Raw genomic sequence first — 19,932 nt, 5'->3', positions numbered from 1 at the left:
CGAGAGAAAATCGCAGAGAAAAGCGTCATGTCAGATCGGTCGCCGTTTATTAAGCGTTATTAAGCGAAACGCGGTCCGACAGACGTGGCGGATCTTTATTTTATATACGCGCCGCGAATACAGCTCCCGGGATTATCCCGGGCGTGAAGCTGACTGACGTGAAATTCGAAAGAAAAGCCTTTAATCCACGACCAGCCTCCGACCGCGTACCAACCTGCGAGCTTCGAGGTTTTCCGCTGCGCTTTGCGATTGGCGGCCAATCAACACCCGCCTTCGACGCGGCTTCGCTCTCCTTCCGACAGGCGCTTTATCGCTGAATCGACCGCGAGAAATATCTCGGGAGAAACCGCGCGATAGAACGCCGGATAGACCTCATGGGTGCGCTTTTCGAAGAACTTGTGTATGTGTGTGTGTTTGTGTGTGCGCGTCATGCACAGTCAAGCTTCTTTCCTCGCAAAAATTTCCTTCAATATAATTGTCAAAAAAGCTATTAAATATTAATAAGCATAGAGAGAAATTTAAATATGTAATTTAGGTGTAATGAAATTTACTTTGAATGACAAAATGTTATGCAAATACATATTTTATAAATAATAGAAGATAAAATAGAAAATCTTACAAATCGAGCGCAACCTTCTATTTACCAATTACTTTTTCCATTTACAATCTTTCCTTTTTTAAACAGAAATGTCAACAGTTCATGGCGCTTAAGTTATAAGTAATCGCAAATGAAGAGTTTTGAAAAAGAAATTAAGCTTCGAGAATGCAATAGGTATCTTATTCTTATTTCAACTAAAATTACATGTCAACTTTGCTTGGATTATAACTTGAGGCTTAATAAGTTGTTAATATTAAAAGTTGCATGAAAATTTGTAATAAATAATTTTCCATCACTAATTAATCCAAAATTCCATCTTAACAAATGCTATTTGCAACAGAAAATACGCAATAAATTTTTCCAAGAAAAATAATCGTAGTAGTCGTCGGGCTGGAAATCTTTTAAACACGTGTTAAATCATCGTAATTAGATTTCGTATATTTAACGTGTATATTTGTAACGTGTAACGTGTATAACCACGAAAACAAGCACAATGAGACTTTATGAGAATCTGTGATGCGGGCGTTTTGCCGCTCAAGAAAGGAGGATCACAGAGGTAGCGCGCGCTATCGTATCTACGTAAAGGCAATCTTCCTGATTAAATTTCCCGACACTTTGGGGGTACAGTTTAAGGTGAAACCAATATCGGCGTAGACACGCGTATACGCTTCAGATTGCGCGTGTATACGGAGCGTAAGGAGCACTCTCACGCGCGCACACCCCAGCCGCAGCGTAATTACATATACGTGCGCGAATCCGCTTGGTTATCATCAGGCTTATCAAGACGCAACTAAAACTATCTCACGCTAGTGTTCACAAGAAGCGCTCTTTCTCTCTCGCTTCCCGTGATAAATACTTTGTCATTACCTCGTTTATATTGAGCGCATCGATCATCGCTATGCGAAATAAAATTCGCTGATGGCTCATCCCGTGAAACTTTACGCCGTAACGATTTTTTCGCCGCTCCCCCTCCTCGTTCTTTCGAAAGGAATAAAAAGAACAATAAATAACGATCTAAATAACGAAGTTCTCGTACGATTAATGTGCGCAATAGCGTGCCCGACATTCCCGCGCCTGTACACGGCTACGCGAAAGTTATCGGCATTTAGTTGAAGCAATTTGTTGAGTTAAAATAGAAAAATGTACAACGGTTAATCGCATCGAGGGAAAATATTTTCATTATTCCGTAAAATACTGAACGAGCCACAATAGTGATAGACATTGGCGTCCGCAAACAACGTCGAGAACAATCGCATTCCTCGTTTCGCGTATCTGCGGAATCGTCGGAGGTTTACACTATCTAATTCCGCGTTCCATTTCGACGTTTTCAGGCGTAGAAACCGGAGAAAAGCAAGCCGCATTCCCCCAGGAAAGATTCGCCTGGCTAGCTTCATTATTTCAGAAAGTAACACGCGAGGTATCGGGTGAGTGTAATTGCGCGGATAAAGGATCAAAAGTGATAGTCAGCTTCACCTTAAGTATTCTGTTCTATGCGCGAGGAGGTGATTCTCTATCAAACGATTCTTTATCAACGGTCTCGAGCGCCCGCTCGAGAGACTCTAATTACGTAAAAAACTAGTTTTATCTAGATATCTCCGGCGAAAACGAGACGTTACCCCCTACTCCCCTTTGTGCTCTTCTTTGCCTTGCAAGAACGTTAAAGAAAATTCTGTCATATCCGCTACAATTTCGCTCTTACTTTTTTTCTCGCTCAGCTACACCTCTTGAGAGATCTTAACAGGCAGATAATCTCACAATGCGTGTGATACATCGTTTCGCGAAACCAAGTACGTCGATGAAAGAGAGTGGACGTTCTTACTCGCGATGATAAAAAAAAAAAAGAAGAAAGAAGCGAGACGGCCCTTCGCCGGGCTTTAAGACAGCGCAATACATCGTTACGTTTTATACCGGAAACGGCAATCGTAAATAGCTGAATCTTGTAACAACAAGTATCGCACACGTCTCCCGTAGGTACTACGGTTTAAAATTTAATGAAAACCGTTACATATAGTTAAGAGCCATCGTAAGTTCCCGAGAATGGCTCTTTAAATCTTATCCGGATTCTAGTGTACGATTATCGGAAACCGGGAAGGGTACACGAAATGGGTGGAATTGGAGAAAACGTCGTTAATCGTAGAACAAAGCTGCCATTGTCGCGCTAATCAGCAATGGCCACCATGATCGAAAATAAATTCCTCGAGAACGAGTACGCGCACCGCGGCGCGTTGCGGCCCGGCTCGGCTCAGCTCGGCGCATTCGGACTGAGCACGAACGCCACTTTTCTTTATTGCACTTTCATACGTGTGCTGGGTACGTTTCAGAGCGTGCCTTGAAATTCAGCGACTAGAAGCTTACCCATCCAGAATACGTATGTAGCTATGGATATAAATAAATACAAACATGTGCAAGCATACGTGTTTCAGTAACAATCTGCGCTTAGAAAGATTTGCGCAACGCTAATTGCATATCGATAAAAAACCGATTTACTGCCAGAGACTTGAATTAAAGCGATTATGTATAATACTGATTACATATAATATTAAAAATTATAAAATTTTATTTAAACCGACGCGATCCATAATTCTGCAAATGTATTTGCAAATAAAATATTCCAGGATTGTAAGAGAGATCTATTGTTCCATTTATTTACGTTTTCCTTGTAGTCGGATACAATAATTTCCCGCATGCTATTGCAGTTTTATAATAATCGAGACAATAGGTACTTCCTAGGAAAGAGCGCTACGAGAACTGGATTTTCGGACAATCGAATCAATTGATCGTGGGATTCCCGTGGAAATAAAATCAGCCCTACTTTTACGTGTCTGAGTATCCCTCTCCACGTTCCATTACCGAGAGCCGGCAATTTTACGCAGTGAATTAAGGCCGTCCCAAACCAAATTCCATGCTGACGCAAGTAACCGGGTTTCGGGAATTTCCCGTGAGGAAAACGGAGCAGTTCGGCGATTCGAATAATTTCAACTGCAGCACGCTCGCTGTTTTGTTAGCTCGCGAATGGAAACCAGCGAGTTGTCGGCCTGATCAGCCTGGTTGGTCGCGATTGTAGTTCTTATCGTCGACGGTAACAGGACGCACTCTCGCGTGTCGATGATTGCACGGTTCTACCTTACTGTTCTACCATGAGCACTGGCACGACATTAATACCATTATGCGAGTGGACCCTCGGATTAACCCTTCGCGCGTTTCCCTACGCGACTGCAACATTTATGAGTCGTACGTCGTTCATACGTACGAATCGCCGTTGACATCTGCTTTTGTCCGTCTATCGATCGTCAGTTGCGACCCTTTTCGTGAGCACGGTCGTTTAACAGTTTGTTAAGGAAAACTGACTTTTATCATTACAGGATTTCAGAGGAACAATACCGCTTTGTTACTTGATAAAGACAAATTTTTTTCAAAGGAGCTTCTTTTCTTATTATAAGGTTCTTCTGCAACAGATTTTTTTTTCTCTCTAACGTTGGATCTCCTACTCGCCATTTCAGATTAGTTTCAAATTTCTAAAATTATGAAATTCCATTTAAACCAATTAAGATTCATAATAATAATAAACATAAAAACAAATAAAAATAGAAACCAACGATAAAATATGCTATAATTTGGCAAAACTTCTTTTAAACTTTTAGAGCAATATACATATGAATTATAAATCAAGTATTATATTGATATCAATTATTATTACATTTTTTTCTTATTCCTTGGGAACATTTTGAAGCGATAGCAAATAGTTATCTTCGTAATATGTGCCTAGAATATATGGACCACGAACGGATGAAGAAAGATGATAAATCGATAATCGAGACGCCTCGCGAACGTATGCAGGAAAAAATTTCTTTCCACGTAATTTTTTATCTCCGTAAGCAACATTTTTATATAGATTAAAAAATAGAAAACAAAAATTCTATTCCTTAATCTGTATTGCCAATAAACATAATTAATATTAATAAACATAAACAAGAAATTATAAATAAAAATTATTTTTATCATTGCTGATTAGCGCGACAATAGCTTTGTTCTTCAATTAATGATGTTTCCTCCAATTTCACTCATTTCGTGTACTCGTTTTCAAATTCTTATTTTTTTTGCCAGTACGACGACACCAGTCAATAAAATATGTTAATGATAAATTAATCTTTTCATGTCATTCTACACATATGGTACAATATAATTTCTTGAAATATTTCATTATAAGTATTAATGTTAATTTTCATACACAAATGAAACGCGAATAAAAATTCAATAGAACGCCACAGCTATCGCGATTGCTATGACCTTCATGCAGTTATCATGCATCGAATATATCCGTATAAAACGCGCGCAGGCAAAGCTTGACATAAATTAGATTGTATTTTCACACAGGGGAATACGATACAGTACGCGTGTCTCGCATTCGCATTGAACATCCGCGAGAAACTCTCGCGTTAACGCATATCGTCCCATTACATAGTGAATGCCTATCGAAAGGGTGGGATATCGTAATGTTTCGTCAATATTTACAATCTCAACCGATCGATTTGCTGTGCGCTGAAACGTCAGTAAAATCGGACCATTGGGCGAGACTTTATCTCGCGCAATGGAACACCTCATAAAGAATAATGTTAAGTTGTACACCACGGCAGTTTTTCGCCTGTACGATCGACTCGAATTAAAATTGTTGACCTGCACCACTCGAAAAAACTCCTAACTAGGCAGCCAGTGAAATATCGACTAAAAGTAAAACTCTGGCTTTGGCTTCGCGTTCAAGTAGACCTGCACACTCTACAAATTTCAATTAGCGTTTGAAGTTAACTCTCTCCTGTTTAAAGAATGAAGCACTAGCGAATGTGTGGTTTCCGTACAGAGCGCAGTGTGCCCAAATGAAAAAAAGTGGCTGTTAAATCGGCGGTAAGACAGATAAAAAACATCGCCACTTGCCATAGTAGCTATCTGGATTCTTTTTTGACCGTTCTAACTTTATGTGCTAGCGCGTTATCTAACTGGCATGTGTCGTATCATAAAAATTAAGGCAGCTTCTTTATTTGGCTTTATCTAGCCTTATTTAGCTTATTTAGTAAAATTTAAGAAACTTCGCGCTTCCTACATTCGAAATTTTGCGAAATTAAAAAAAATATATCTTTTAATTGGGAATTTTTATCTATATGAATAAATTTTTTTTCAAATCTCAACACGAGATTCACAAATATTTCAATATTATCCGACGACAATAAAATGGTCTCTATTTTCACGCGATATAACCTCGTATTATGTGTGACATATCCTACAGTTATATATATGTTGCATGCTACAAAGGTCCATACATGCACGTACATATATCTAAATAGTGAATTCCTCTCATTAGCACAACCTAATGATAATTATTATTTCTGCTCGAAGCTAATTTCGTCAACTACACGTTTTGACATTAAAAGTCAATTTAATCCACTGTAGGAATTAGTGAACAAAGCTGCGGAAATGACTCTAAATTTTTTAAAATTATTGCTCGTGATAAATTAATGATAAAACTGCTCAAATAATATATATGTAGAGAGAGTTATATCAAAAATTAAACATTCAATATTGGGCACAATAAAAATCCGCAAAGCAATTAATAATCATTACTTATACAAAGCAACATAAAAAAGAATTGAAAAAAAATCTGCTGGCTTATTGTATAATTTAAAAGAACAGAGTAATCTACTAGAAATTTTATCCGGTCGGATTTATATGTAAACAATATTAAATGAACGACTTTTGTGAAAACTCTAAAGTGGATACGTTGTGCGAATGGTGGTCTGTTTTGCTATATCCTTACCGTCACGGCGCTTCTTGGTGGCTTAGCTTTAACACGGCAAATCCCACGATCGCTTGGAGCGGAGTTTAAGCTGGGCTTAAGTCTTAAGTGACAGTAATGAAACCGCGTGTCGGTCGGTTTTGCCGAAATGGCATTTTCTTCCCTTCTCACGCGCACAGTCGTTTACATCAGGATGAACAACGTTTCCGATCGCTAAATGAGAGTGACGCACGAGGATGAAAATTGTTTGCGCATTAAAATGCGGTGGAAATCCCGCACGGTGGTAATTTTATTACCCCCTTGGGTTAACAGAAGAGCTAAACGCTTTACCGCGCCAGATGCTGCAATTGCAATTTATACGCGTTATTCACCCCGACTTATGGACGTAGCAAAATACAACGGGGGACACAACGGAAGATTATTCCCGCCGTACGAAACGCTCCGATCGATATTAAAACAATCGGACGACGCGAAGCGGCATTACGGGGCTTGAAAAACGGCCCAACTTTGGCACATGTTTTTTCTCAGCACGGATACGCTACGACCACGCCGTCTCTCGGGTGTCCTTTAATTAATTAGCACGGGAGCAGCAGGAAGAGGCAGCTGCCAAGCGGCGCACGGGGTAGTATACAGGGCGACCGATGGGCGGAACGGAGTGAAAGAGAGAGAGAGAGAGAGAGAGAGAGAGAGAGAGAGAGAGAGAGAGAGAGAAGAGGGAAGATGAGACCGTGGAGGGAGAGACATGCGAATAGGCGAGAGGGTAAAGGTTGGCGTTGCTGTGCTGCAACATTAGCCCCGGGCCGGACTGGTTACACCGACGTTCAGCTCAAATGCGTAGTTTCGCATACCTCCAAAGTGCCTAGCGTACGAAAGATTCGCAGGTGCAGTTGCTTACTATTACTACCACCATCATTCCTGCGTCAAATTCCTACCTCACGCATCTCTACGTGCATAGCGCGCATGTTTATTTAGTTACACCCGTGTGTCTGACATTACGTAATTAAATGCATACAGCCTCGAGCTTAAGTACCTGCGTCCCGTTGGTGTATTAATCAATGAAAGAGCGGACTCGCGAGGAAAGACCGACGTACAACAAAAATAGTTGGGACGGTTTAAGATCAAACGCGTTCTCGGATTTGTTTCCGCCTCGGTTACTTTCAATCTCGCCGGCTGTGGAAACAGAGGGGGTTTTATAACGCGATCGACTCAGCACGAAGATACATTATAAATGCAGAATTCAAATAAAACACGTGACAATTTAGAGAAGAAAAATAAAGCAAATTGAGAGCGAATAATAAACAATCAAAGTCTTAGAGATAAAAATCCGCATTTTTGTGCCGATAGAAAAAGACAACGTTAATAATCGTAAACAATCATGATACAATTTGTTTACATCTCCTGAATTTACTTATTCCATTACTTCATTAATACAAATGTTCTAGTTTATGGCGCAGTATATTGCATTAGAAAATGTTTCGCGAACTAAATAAATCTTTTATTAAGAATGAGGTAGCGGTACATCCAACAAAATCCAGATGTGATCACATTTTCAAATTACTACGAACCACCAACAGACAGTTTAGAGGAACGACCGACGCAGGGAATTTCGAGTTGGCGAGAAGATAGGATGAGAGATGTACCATGCGGTCCGAGAGAAAACTCGGCACCAACTTCGGCCTGCGCGAGCGTGTTGCACGGACGGTCGGGTCTAATGAACGAATGGGGTCTCCGTGTAAAAGAAAACAGGAATAAATAAAAGAGCTCGTCGTCGCTTTTGCGGTCAGTTACTTGCCGCCCGCCGCGACTCCTCCCGCCCTCTCGGTTCAGTTCACCCAGCAACGCGATCGTCGGAGTCCGACGGTGGAGCGAGTTTGCCACCCTACGCTTGAAATTAATCACTTTTTCATTAATGTCGCCCGCGAGTTGGAAAAGCTCGTACGCGTTGGAAACTGTCGCATCCCAATATCTTTATTACAGTTTCTTCGAATCCTGCGCAAAGAAGGGTGGAGAAGCTACAGAAAATTTTTCTCTTTCCAGATACTTCGCGACGGCAGCGTAAAGTGTAAGAACTCGAGAGAACATCATTAAGTCTCCCCGAGAAAAAGGTACAGCGGAAACGGTCATTCAACGCAATCTTGACAAAATGATATCCGATTAACGATACAACGATTGATGACAGCGAGGAGAGGACAGTAATGGACTAACTTAATTCACACCGTAAAAAAGGCAAGCGATATTCTGATACAAAAGACTACATGTCACGCGCTTTGGATGATGAAAGTTCATGATGCTTATCTCTTTTATATACGCCATGAATGGAACTACCGAGTCGCATGATCGATTATCGGCTGATGGTTTACTACCCTCGTGAGATCTCTCGCTGCTTTGGTACAATATAACGCAGAGGCCAGATGCTCCCTCGTATGGCGGGGGAATTCATGATTCATGGTCAATTTGAAAGGATAAGAGGATGTTCAACAAATTCACAGTCAAGGACTACTTCACATATTTTGTCACAGATTAAATTTTCTTTTGTTCCCTTTCCTCTTCTCTCTTTCTTTTGGAAAGAAATTATATATAGAAATTATTTGTAAATTAAAAATCAAGCGTATTGTAATTAAAAAAACATTGTAATTTACATTTTCTGTCAAAAAAATACACCGTTACATTGTACTATTATAAGTTCAAACCACTGAGAGTGAGCACGCGTGAATTGCTGCATTTAAAAAGCAGAGGGGAAAAACGATATTGGCACCTCGGCGCTAGCGGCGATGTGAAAAGAAGCGAGCGCAGCGTATCTGCATGAAAACAGGTGGAAGTCAAATGTAATCCAATTACGGGATAATCGCATTGCCTCGAGATTCGTACTCGGGCATTCGGGCGAACTATTGAGTGATTAAAAATAATACCCGACAACATGCGCGCAGTTGAAATTCGCTCGCGTGTACGCAAACGCGGAAACTCATCCACAAGTCACTCTTCATTTTATGTAAAGTCGGCCCCTTTTTTCTTTCGTTTTTCATCGAGCTACCATGTCACTTTGATCCTATTACGAATAATAATCCTTTTATGTTACAAAAATCCTATGTGTAACCAAAATGTTATTTATTTAGAATAAAAGTATACTTTCTTGAAATACCAAAAATTCTATTCATGTATTTCGTTTCTATATACGTTGTTTGTAATTTTTGTAGTCATTTAACGAAATGACAGGTTTTAAAGTGTTATATTGTATATAATAAAATACGTACACAACTATGTGGTATTTATTAATTCACGATTCCTAATCTAAGTTTCTCTATTAATTATAATTCTCTATTAATTATAATTATAATTCGATATCTTTTCATTTCATTTTGAAGTTTATAAAAATACATGTCATATTATAATTATCATATTTTATACATTATTATAAAAACATAAATGATTTATCGATAAGTGGACATAAGGATGTTCTGCAATAATATAATGATTACTTCGACTGTAGAAAACTGTCGGGTTCTATTTCATCAAGTGGAAAAGTGATGTCGATAACAACCAGGAAAAATTATTATCGACATACAAAATGGTTAAACAGACTATAAGTCGATAAATGCAGAATCCTAGATGTAGGTAAATTTAGAACAGTCGATACGTAAGAATATTGCTGCAGTCGGTACAAAGACTTACCTTCATAGTTACTAAAGGTTTGATGTTACGCTGTGATATGTGTCGGTAATATGGCATTACAGATTGCTATTATTTTTAACACTCTCTACATTTGTATATACAAAAATAAACTATGCGTAAATGAATTTATACATGTAAATACTATGCAAATTAAAATCTAATTATTTAAAAAAAGTTATACCGATAAAATAATAATTATCAGTAAATATCGATACAAATTGCTATATATATGCTATATAATAATGATTACGTGAATAGTACATAGTTATAATATAAAAACATTAATATTACAGATTAACATTTATAATCTTTTGCTTATTTTGTAATATGTTCTTACTATATCCATATATACGTCACATATCGCGGCACATATAATTTTTTTAATTGTTCATAAAATAAAAATAGATCGATAAAATAAATAAATTGAAGCGCTTTATGCGAGCTGCTCCAGATTAATTATGTTAACTTACATTTTCAATTACCGCAAAATGATAATTTTTAATTAGCGTATTTGTTAAATTTCTATTCATTATATATAATATGTACATTTGTACATATGTACTTTTCATTATATATAATATGTACATTATATATAATATGTACATTTGCACTAAATTGAAAATTAACTTGGCTAAAAAATATTGCAAATTAATTTTATTGCATAAATTTTAATTTTCAAAATAAATATCTCAAGATAATAAATAAAGCAATAAAAATTTGTTTTATACACTCGTGATAGATAAATCGTACTGCTCGAGAATAGATGGAATTTATATCCTTAAAATATACATATAGGTGCATGGATAAATATATACTGTTAATAAAAAAGCCTATCAAAAAAATAAAAAAGTATTTATTAATAGCGTACTTATACTATTAATAATGACGATGTAATTTTATAAGAGTATAAAATACACACTTGAATTTTTTCTTAAATACCGTAATCAAAAGAAAAAAAGTTATATGTATAATACATCTTGATGGTAATAAAAACACATGCGAATATAATATCTACAATTGGTGTAAATTTATATTTCCATTTTTTTATTTTTATATCATGAATTTGTATAATTAAAAATATTTCTCTTCTGGTAATATTTTAATCATAATGAAAAGTTTTGTAATGAAAATGGCAATAAAAGAAATGTATGGAATTAATGTGAAATTGAACAAATATTAATGTAAGCGTGAGAAAAAATGAACAAATTGATAAAACAACGAAAAAGTTACCGATAAATGTATATGTATATAGTACATATTTATACAAGGTGTTTAAATTCAACATTTGTATCAAAATATCTAAAAAGTGTAAAAACAATATACAAAAAAATATTTCAGACAAATTATATAATCTAAAAGGAAACAATTAATAGTAAAATTAATTTAAAAAAAAAAACCTATTTTTTAAGATAGATTACATTAGAGATCATATTAGAGATTATTGTCATTTTTTAAATTGGATTGTGTGATTTCTTTTATGTAAAATATTTTTTCTGATTATTCTGCATAACAGAAATAAAATTGTTGAAATATCGATTTAACGGGATATTTTGATACTTTATTCTGATATATTTTAATATGAAATATAAAATATTTCGTAAATTATTCAGTTTTCACGAATATACCTTAATTGATTTGTGTATAGAATAATCAAATAAATCAATTAGTGTAAAAATAACACATACTTGTTTTAGAAAAAAAATTCAATTTGTAATATGCAATTACATAGTTCTTTCTAAGCAACTATGTGTTATCTTTGCCTCAATTTATCTATCACATATTTTTCACGATATTTTGATACAAAAATAAAAATAGAACACCATGTACATATATGCAAATTAAGTGTGTATAACATAGAAAAAATTCAATATCTGTTGCATGACCTCACATATAAACACTGATAATGTGTTTATCACCTAGAGTCAATTAAAAACATGATTTACATTCTTGACATTATCTTTAATTGTAAAAAGAAGAGCACAACTCTACGTATGCCGTAAGTAAATAAAATTGTTATCAATGTTCTCAAACGTTTCATGAATATAATCATTACGTAAATTTTTTAAGAACAATTTAATGCATCTGTTATAATATTAAAGGAAGCAAAAATTAATCTTTAAAAATATAATTCAGTTTCAACGTGAATTGCGAATTAAAATCCACAACGGAAAGTGAACGAAGAAGCAATGAATAAGTGTACGTTTCTCGTTGCATATATGTGCGGCCAGCGGGAAATAATACGCGAAAGGTAAATGAACATAACGTAACGATAACAAACATACGTGCTATGTCGGTCGCTACTGCACGAACACTTGGTACATCCCTCCACGGGATGCCACTGTCGATGGTACGCACCTGTGTGTCGTTTTTCAGTGTGAGAGAGATACTCGGAATGTAGTTAGGTCCGCCCTGAAAGCAAACATCGCGGAGACACGTTAATTTCAGTGGAAAAATCAATACGCGTTCCTCCGTGCCGGTGAGGAACGCTTCGCGCGTTTTATTGTTGTCAACCACGTGTCTCTAACTGCGCCTGCAAACTACCGGCGGCGGTAATCGACGACGTATTCGGGCTGCACCGTGACGGTGCAAGTGACAATTCTGAGACGCGCACGCGATGAATCGTTTGTCCGAGACGCGACAACGACGAACGCGAGGGGGTGAGGAGAGATAGGCGAAACGTACGAGGCAAGAAGCAATCGTGCGATATTTGATCACGCGCGTGATCATCCTGCACTTCCGGCCGGCTGTCACAACACGCGAAACGCTCGTGGACGACGAGCGGGTTGCCATGGCGACGTTCGTTTATTCGCCGGCGCCGGCGAAGTGTTCAAATATAGTTTATATAAATACATACATATTTCATTATTTCCGATACAAATAGAATTAATTCATGTATTTCAGCCTTTTCTGCCATATTGATTTTGTATAACTTGCTTATAAATTGAATAAATATAGAGTTCAATTTGCCTACCAAATTCCACAAATTCACGTAGCGGCAATTCCATGTCGCGCGAGCGCTTTCATTTATTTATACATGTTTACGATTAATTTAGGTGTAAATATTTTTTCATGCAAATTCGATTATTACACCTCCGTCCGCGAAAACGTGATAATTACACGTTCACGTGGGACAAAACCGCGCTCCCTTTCCCACTGACAGGAACCAGCGCGCGACGCGTCAAGTGATTGCGCAAGTGTCATCGGTGCGTGCGAGTGATCGGTAAACAATCGCCGATTGTTTACCCGGCGCGGTCGTCTCGAGGTATGTCGGAAAGGATGGTCAATCGGCCCGCGGGATTCCCCGGAGTTCGGCGGGTCGTGCGACGCGTGCCGGTACGAGACGGCCCGGTCGCGTCGCAGCAGATCCGACCAAATGCGAGGAGTCGAAAAGCTACAGCGAGAGCGACATGGGGGAGGAGGTTATAGAGAGTACTAGAGAGTGACAGAACTCGCGATCGCCGCTCGTCGTCCCGTATCACGTGCTCGTCTCCCTCACGAGGGATCGATCCCCTCGTGAGACACCTCGCCGCGCGAGACTCGTCGTCGGCGGACGACGGTAACGGCGACGACGCGACTCGCGCGAGTCCCCGCACTTGGCAAGAGCGAGCCAGCTCCGAGGAAGAACACACAACTCGGTGGAAGAAAACACTCACCGCGCTCTCCGCGTTCCGACGACGACGAACCTTCCGGGCGCCTCCGCGCGCCTCAGTTACGTCATAGCACACGCACGCACGCACTATATCTACGTTCTAGGCGCTGGTACTTAGAAAAACTCGTGTAAAATGTATAAAAAAGGCGACGGTTAGGAGGCTGCCAGGAGAATTGCCATGGCGATGCCAACACCAGGGCGGCCATATTGTGTTCCGCCGCGGCCGCTGCTCCCATCTATGCGGCGGGCTGGGGAAACTCCTCTCGACGTGCCGGTAAACTCGCGGCATTTGAAATCCCTACTGTTAATTTGACGCGATATTTCAACACAAATATTGCGATGTTAATAGAATTGCATTTTAAAAGTCAAATACGCTATATATCTTTTTTTTTCTTTCAAATCGTAAAATGTTGCAGCGTCGAGTACTTGACGTTTTGCGAAACGGCTCAAAGATGGCGCCACGAGTGACTTTAACCGGCCGTCTCGGACCATTGCATTGCAAGGCGCGGATTTTTATTTCACGCGAATGTATGTATGTATGTATGTACGTACGCCTCTTTATCTCTGTTGAAAGTTCAGTCGACTGAAATAAAAATTTTTGTATAATAAAAGTTGCCGCGATATTAGCCACTCCTTTTGATTTTAAGCATAATGCACACGTATAAAATAATAAAACAAAGTAAACCGCGCGCGCGTATTGTACCCAGGTATTGTATCCAGCTGAAACAAACGGCTATTCATTCTATGTCCCCGATTGTAGTTTCATCACCGTTCCGTTAATTATCTCGCGGAACGAACTGACTAGGGATAAGCTAGAGAGTATTTTTTAATTTTCTCGCCGGGCAGCAATTTTCCAACAACAGAGAGAGAGAGAGAGAGAGAGAGAGAGAGAGAGAGAGAGAGAGAGAGAGAGAGAGAGAGAGAGAGAGAGAGAAAAGAAAGAGAGAGAATCAGAATATTATTAACAGAGACTCAAGAGGAATGTGTTTGGTCAGTTCTCGCGGCACGAAGAGATTTTCCAAAGGGTGAAATTCGCGCTTTAAAGTTGACATTCTCTCATGAGATGTTCGTCAGCGACATAAAGAAAGAGAGGGAGAGAGAGAGAGAGAGAGCGCGCAACTAGGAAAAGACTCGCGTGTCTAACTTCACGACACGCGTCGGGTGTCGCGTGCAACAAATTGTGAGCATCCGCGAGGGTAGGGATGCGTTTCACGCTAGGAACTTTGCGTTTGTTACAAGGGATAGGGCGAGAAGAAGAGATGAGGGACAGACGAGAAGGGAGAGATGGTGGCAGGAAGCACGGAGACCATCGCGTTAAGAGTCGTTACGCGAGTTAGGATATCCGCCGCCATACGAACGCGAGTAACTCCTTTAACGAACTCCCAAACGAAGTTCGGCTTCTTACTCCTCCGATTTCAGAGTTACGAGCTCATCTAATTAATATCAAGGATTCCTCGCTCGGAAGAGACTTGAAACACGTGCCTTCGCTTTCACCGGCGGCGGATGTCATCCTTTTCCTCTCTTTCCTCCTCCCTTTTTTCTCCCCCTCCTCCCCTCTTCACCTCGACCCCGCTCCTCTCCCCACGTTCGTTTCCTCACAATTAGAGGGTAGCCCGAAGTTCTTGCCCGTTAGAGAAACTGGTTGGAAGGAATTACTAATTACTTGCTTTCCAGCTTGAATTTAAAACTGTTTTAAGAGTTGGCTCGTTTTCGGTTATCCGATTATGGCTCGACGATATCGTCGGGGAGGGGGGAGGGGAACATGCACGAGTGCAGATAGGAGGGACGCGATTAATAAAAAGACTCGGCCTGGACGCGGTGTCACGTAATCGACGTGACTTCCCGCTGTGACGGGGCGAAACATAATTTTATTGCGCGGGCGTGTCTAATAACTTGCGCCCCGCGCTCAACTCTCGCTCGCCCGCTCCCTCCCATCCCCCCGAAAACTTGGCGCCGGAGATATATTTTCGTTTCATCGTCGTAGACGTTATAATAGGAGGAGATTGAGGTTGCGAAGGTGGAGTTTCAAACTCGCATAAATGTGTGTAGCGCGCGGCGCCACCGGTTTCTCCTCCACCTTTCTGATTACTTCGTAAACTTCGCGCCCGCCAGAGCGGTGCAACGGAAGCTTTTAGACACTTGTTTCGGGTGCGTTACGCAATCTCTGTAAGACGGGTTTTATCGGGAATTCGCCGCCAAGAAACTGACTGTCGGGTATGGATACACAGGCACGGCAGACAGAGGGGAGCGGCGCGAGGGACAGTCCGACCGAAATACGCTCGAATGAAGAGCGGATGCGCAAATTCACAATGAGAGATCTTTAACTTAATTGAATAGATAACATTTGACGAGGGAGAGAGCACGTTGGCGCGGAAGTTGTTCGCCGACGTGTTTTTCCATGGTATAAGCACGGCAGAGTCCGCGCGGAGAGAGACCACAATTGTAGTCGGCGACCGCAACGCTCGCGTGCATTCGGAATGCAGGTCGGTGCAATTGCGCGCGGCTCCGTGTTGCGTGTTCTGTCCCGTTCAATGTATCGCCAGAACAATATAGCACGTCAGCTTTTGTCCGCGCTGTCTGTTTCATTCGCCGTTAATAAAATACCTTTCGAATGTGCCCCGGGGAGGAACGTGTCGTCTCCTCCGTCGTCGTCGTCGTCGTGGTTGTTCGCTGCTGGTGAAGCCCGCAAAGAAAAGGGAAACACTTGTACGTTCAAGCTGCAGCGAACATCCGATGTTTGCATCGCCGCGCGCGGAGCGAAAAGCAGGACTCGAGATATGTTCCGTCGGAGCCGATTACGTGAAGAGGCGGCGTGTAAAAGGTGAAAAGGCGAGAGATTGAACGAAAACCAATTTGACTCTAACTTGGCAAGTGCTGGAAGAATGGAGTAATGAAATAAATATCGAAGGGCTCCACACGTACGTTTCACGCGTGTTGTTCATGGTATTGTACGTATTGTATAGCATTGTACGCGGTACAATGGATGCGTGAGCCAATGGAATGAGATCGGATTATTTCTCATCACAGACGGTGGAAAAGGGCAACATTGACATTTTCGTAGGAAACGCGAAGAGCGAGACGCGTGGGAAACAAACAGCATTATGTGCAGATTTCCCACGCGTTGTTTCTTCCTCTGCGAGATTTTCAATAAGAGAAGTTCCTTTTTTTTCTCCGGAATGCTTTTCATAAAACGCTTATTGAATATATCGTCGTCTAATGCAATTGTATCATTCTGCCAATGATAATTCTCATTTATCATAAAATACCCACTCGGGTGTAACGGATACTTTTCCGGTGAATATTCACATTAATTCCGACTGGTAACGGGCGCGTCAGTTGCGATTATTTACAATCGGCTATCGACTTTAATAAATCGATGTTCGATTATTCGGCCGCCTTCAAACCTGCCTTACCGCAGTAATATTGCGAATTTCGCCGAACGAAACTAACTGATTTCCCATGGGATAAATCCCAAGCAAAGCTGCGATGCTTTGCTAGAAATGCGACGTAAATTTATCGTAAAGGCTTAGATTGCTATTTCACACGGATGCATCTCGGATTCTTTATTTAGATCTTTTAAGATATTTACTGAATCATTCGTACTATTTCTTTTTTCTATTACTTTTTTACTAGTAAGTCGTTTTATTATCATAGTTCACAAGTCGATCATTTAAAAAAGCAATTATAAGAAGAATAGAGAGAAATAACGTTTTTAACATAATTTTAATTATATAAAATTCTCGTAATGTTTAAGTAAGACTGTAACATAATTTTATAATAAAAAAATATGCACTTTAATGTTTAAAATATAAAAGACAAATCACGAGGCTATTGATAAACCATTAATATTACGAATCTTACGAAACAATGTGTTCAAAATTCTGTGTGAAGGTTCTCGGTATTGATCGTAAATCGTTACAGCGACACGTTTCAGTTCCCATTACCAAGAGAGTGAAATGTGCGTGTGCGACCCCCTACGAATGTTACGTAGCACTTCGAGTGAGATCAGTTTCATTGGAGGGTTGGCTAAAGAGACTGGGATCTTCTCGAGGGATTGAGGGGCCAGTACCAGATTACTGAATATGCGGCGTTTCTGAGAGATTCATATAGCAAAGTAGAACGATACGTATTCGTGATGGCAGTCGCTGAATCAGCAAGTCTCTCTAACTTATGTAATTTCTGCGAAAATGTAGACATTGCTTTCGATTAATCGAGATAAGTTAAAAGTATTTTGTACCTTTTGTTTTCTAAAAGTATAAATGCTTAACTTACATAATTAAAAATTGCTAAGTACTGAATCTTATTTTAACAGCGTCCATTTTAATATACTAGAACACAACAACGCGCCACTTAGCATTTTTATATTCAACATTGCACTTTTTTTTCTTCTGTAATATTACTCTCACACACTTTATCATATTTAATGCCCTTCTCTATCTCACGCTCCTTCTCCCCCTCTCTAAATTACTAATTATATTATTAATGATATTAATTATATTATTTTCATATTGTTCAATATTATTCTTACATTTTACTTTCTTATTTAATCCTCGTCTTTATCTCTCACGCTCTCCCACTCTCCACCCTCCGCCCCTCTCTCTCTCTCTAAACACAAATTAGTAATTATATTATATTTTCATGTTTCTTAATATCACTCTTACATACTTTCACTCCATACTTAATCCCCTTTAAATAAATGAAAATATATAATATATTATATGTAATGTTACCTGTTAATTTTCAATCAATTTTCAAAACTTTCACTTTCTGGCAAACTCTATAAAAAATTATTGTACGCGTCCGAAACTATATGAAAACTGCGTTAAAATAAATAAATCTGTCGATATTCAATAAGCACTTCACGTCCAGCTTTCAAAATTCAAGTTTTTCGGGTAAAATAATTGTTTAAAAAATGTTATAATTAATTATAACGCCCGAACTTTATAGAAACATGTTGTACGCGTCCCAAACTATATGAGAATTACGATAAAATAAATAGATCTGTCGATATTCGATGAGCACTTGACGTGTAGCCTTAAAAATTCAAGTTTTTCGGGCAAAATAATTGTTTAAAAAATGTTTTAATTAATTATAACACCCAAACTTTATAGAAACATGTTGTACGCGTCCCAAACTATATGAGAATTACGTTAAAATAAATAGATCTGTCGATATTCGATGAGCACTTGACGTGTAGCCTTAAAAATTCAAGTTTTTCAGGCAAAATAATTGTTTAAAAAATGTTATAATTAATTATAACGCCCGAACTTTATAGAAACATGTTGTACGCGTCCCAAACTATATGAGAATTACGTTAAAATAAATAGATCTGTCGATATTCGATGAGCACTTGACGTGTAGCCTTAAAAATTCAAGTTTTTCGGGCAAAATAATTGTTTAAAAAATGTTTTAATTAATTATAACACCCAAACTTTATAGAAACATGTTGTACGCGTCCCAAACTATATGAGAATTACGTTAAAATAAATAGATCTGTCGATATTCGATGAGCACTTGACGTGTAGCCTTAAAAATTCAAGTTTTTCAGGCAAAATAATTGTTTAAAAAATGTTATAATTAATTATAACGCCCGAACTTTATAGAAACATGTTGTACGCGTCCCAAACTATATGAGAATTACGTTAAAATAAATAGATCTGTCGATATTCAATGAGCACTTGACGTGTAGCCTTAAAAATTCAAGTTTTTCGGGCAAAATAATTGTTTAAAAAATGTTATAATTAATTATAACGCCCGAACTTTATAGAAACCTGTTGTACGCGTCCCAAACTATATGAGAATTATGTTAAAATAAATAGATCTGTCGATATTCGATGAGCACTTGACGTGTAGCCTTAGAAATTCAAGTTTTTCGGGAAAAATAATTGTTTAAAAAATGTTCTAATTAATTATATCACCTGAACTTTATAGAAACATATTGTACGCGTCCCGAACTATATGAGAATTACGTTAAAATAAATAGATCTGTCGATATTCCATTAGCACTTGACGTGTAGCCTTAGAAATTCAAGTTTTTCAAGCAAAATAATTGTTTAAAAAATGTTTTAATTAATTATATCTCCTGAACTTTATAGAAACATATTGTACGCGTCCCGAACTATATGAGAATTACGTTAAAATAAATAGATCTGTCGATATTCGATTAGCACTTGACGTGTAGCCTTAGAAATTCAAATTTTTCGGGCAAAATAATTGTTTAAAAAATGTTCT

The 19,932-nt window shown here is 38.7% G+C and overlaps 1 protein-coding gene across 10 annotated transcripts in view; it reads right to left on the bottom strand.

Annotated features, from left to right (window-relative positions):
• The window catches only part of LOC105840160 (tyrosine-protein phosphatase Lar), a 403,816-nt gene that overhangs the window by 265,340 nt on the left and 118,544 nt on the right, over positions 1-19,932 (bottom strand). For 9 of the 10 annotated variants that reach the window (XM_012686967.3, XM_012686969.3, XM_012686974.3 and 6 more), the window contains exon 3: positions 12,335-12,461. The gene's annotated coding sequence lies outside the window, so the exon portion shown is untranslated. The remainder of the gene's footprint in view (positions 1-12,334; positions 12,462-19,932) is intronic. The other variant, XM_028190661.2, reaches the window with a different exon arrangement.

The sequence above is a fragment of the Monomorium pharaonis genome, chromosome 6, assembly GCF_013373865.1.
Source record: "Monomorium pharaonis isolate MP-MQ-018 chromosome 6, ASM1337386v2, whole genome shotgun sequence".
In the NCBI taxonomy this organism is placed as follows: domain Eukaryota; kingdom Metazoa; phylum Arthropoda; class Insecta; order Hymenoptera; family Formicidae; genus Monomorium; species Monomorium pharaonis.
The sequence above is the reverse complement of the archived record's forward strand: the minus strand, read 5'-3'. Positions and strand labels throughout refer to the sequence as shown.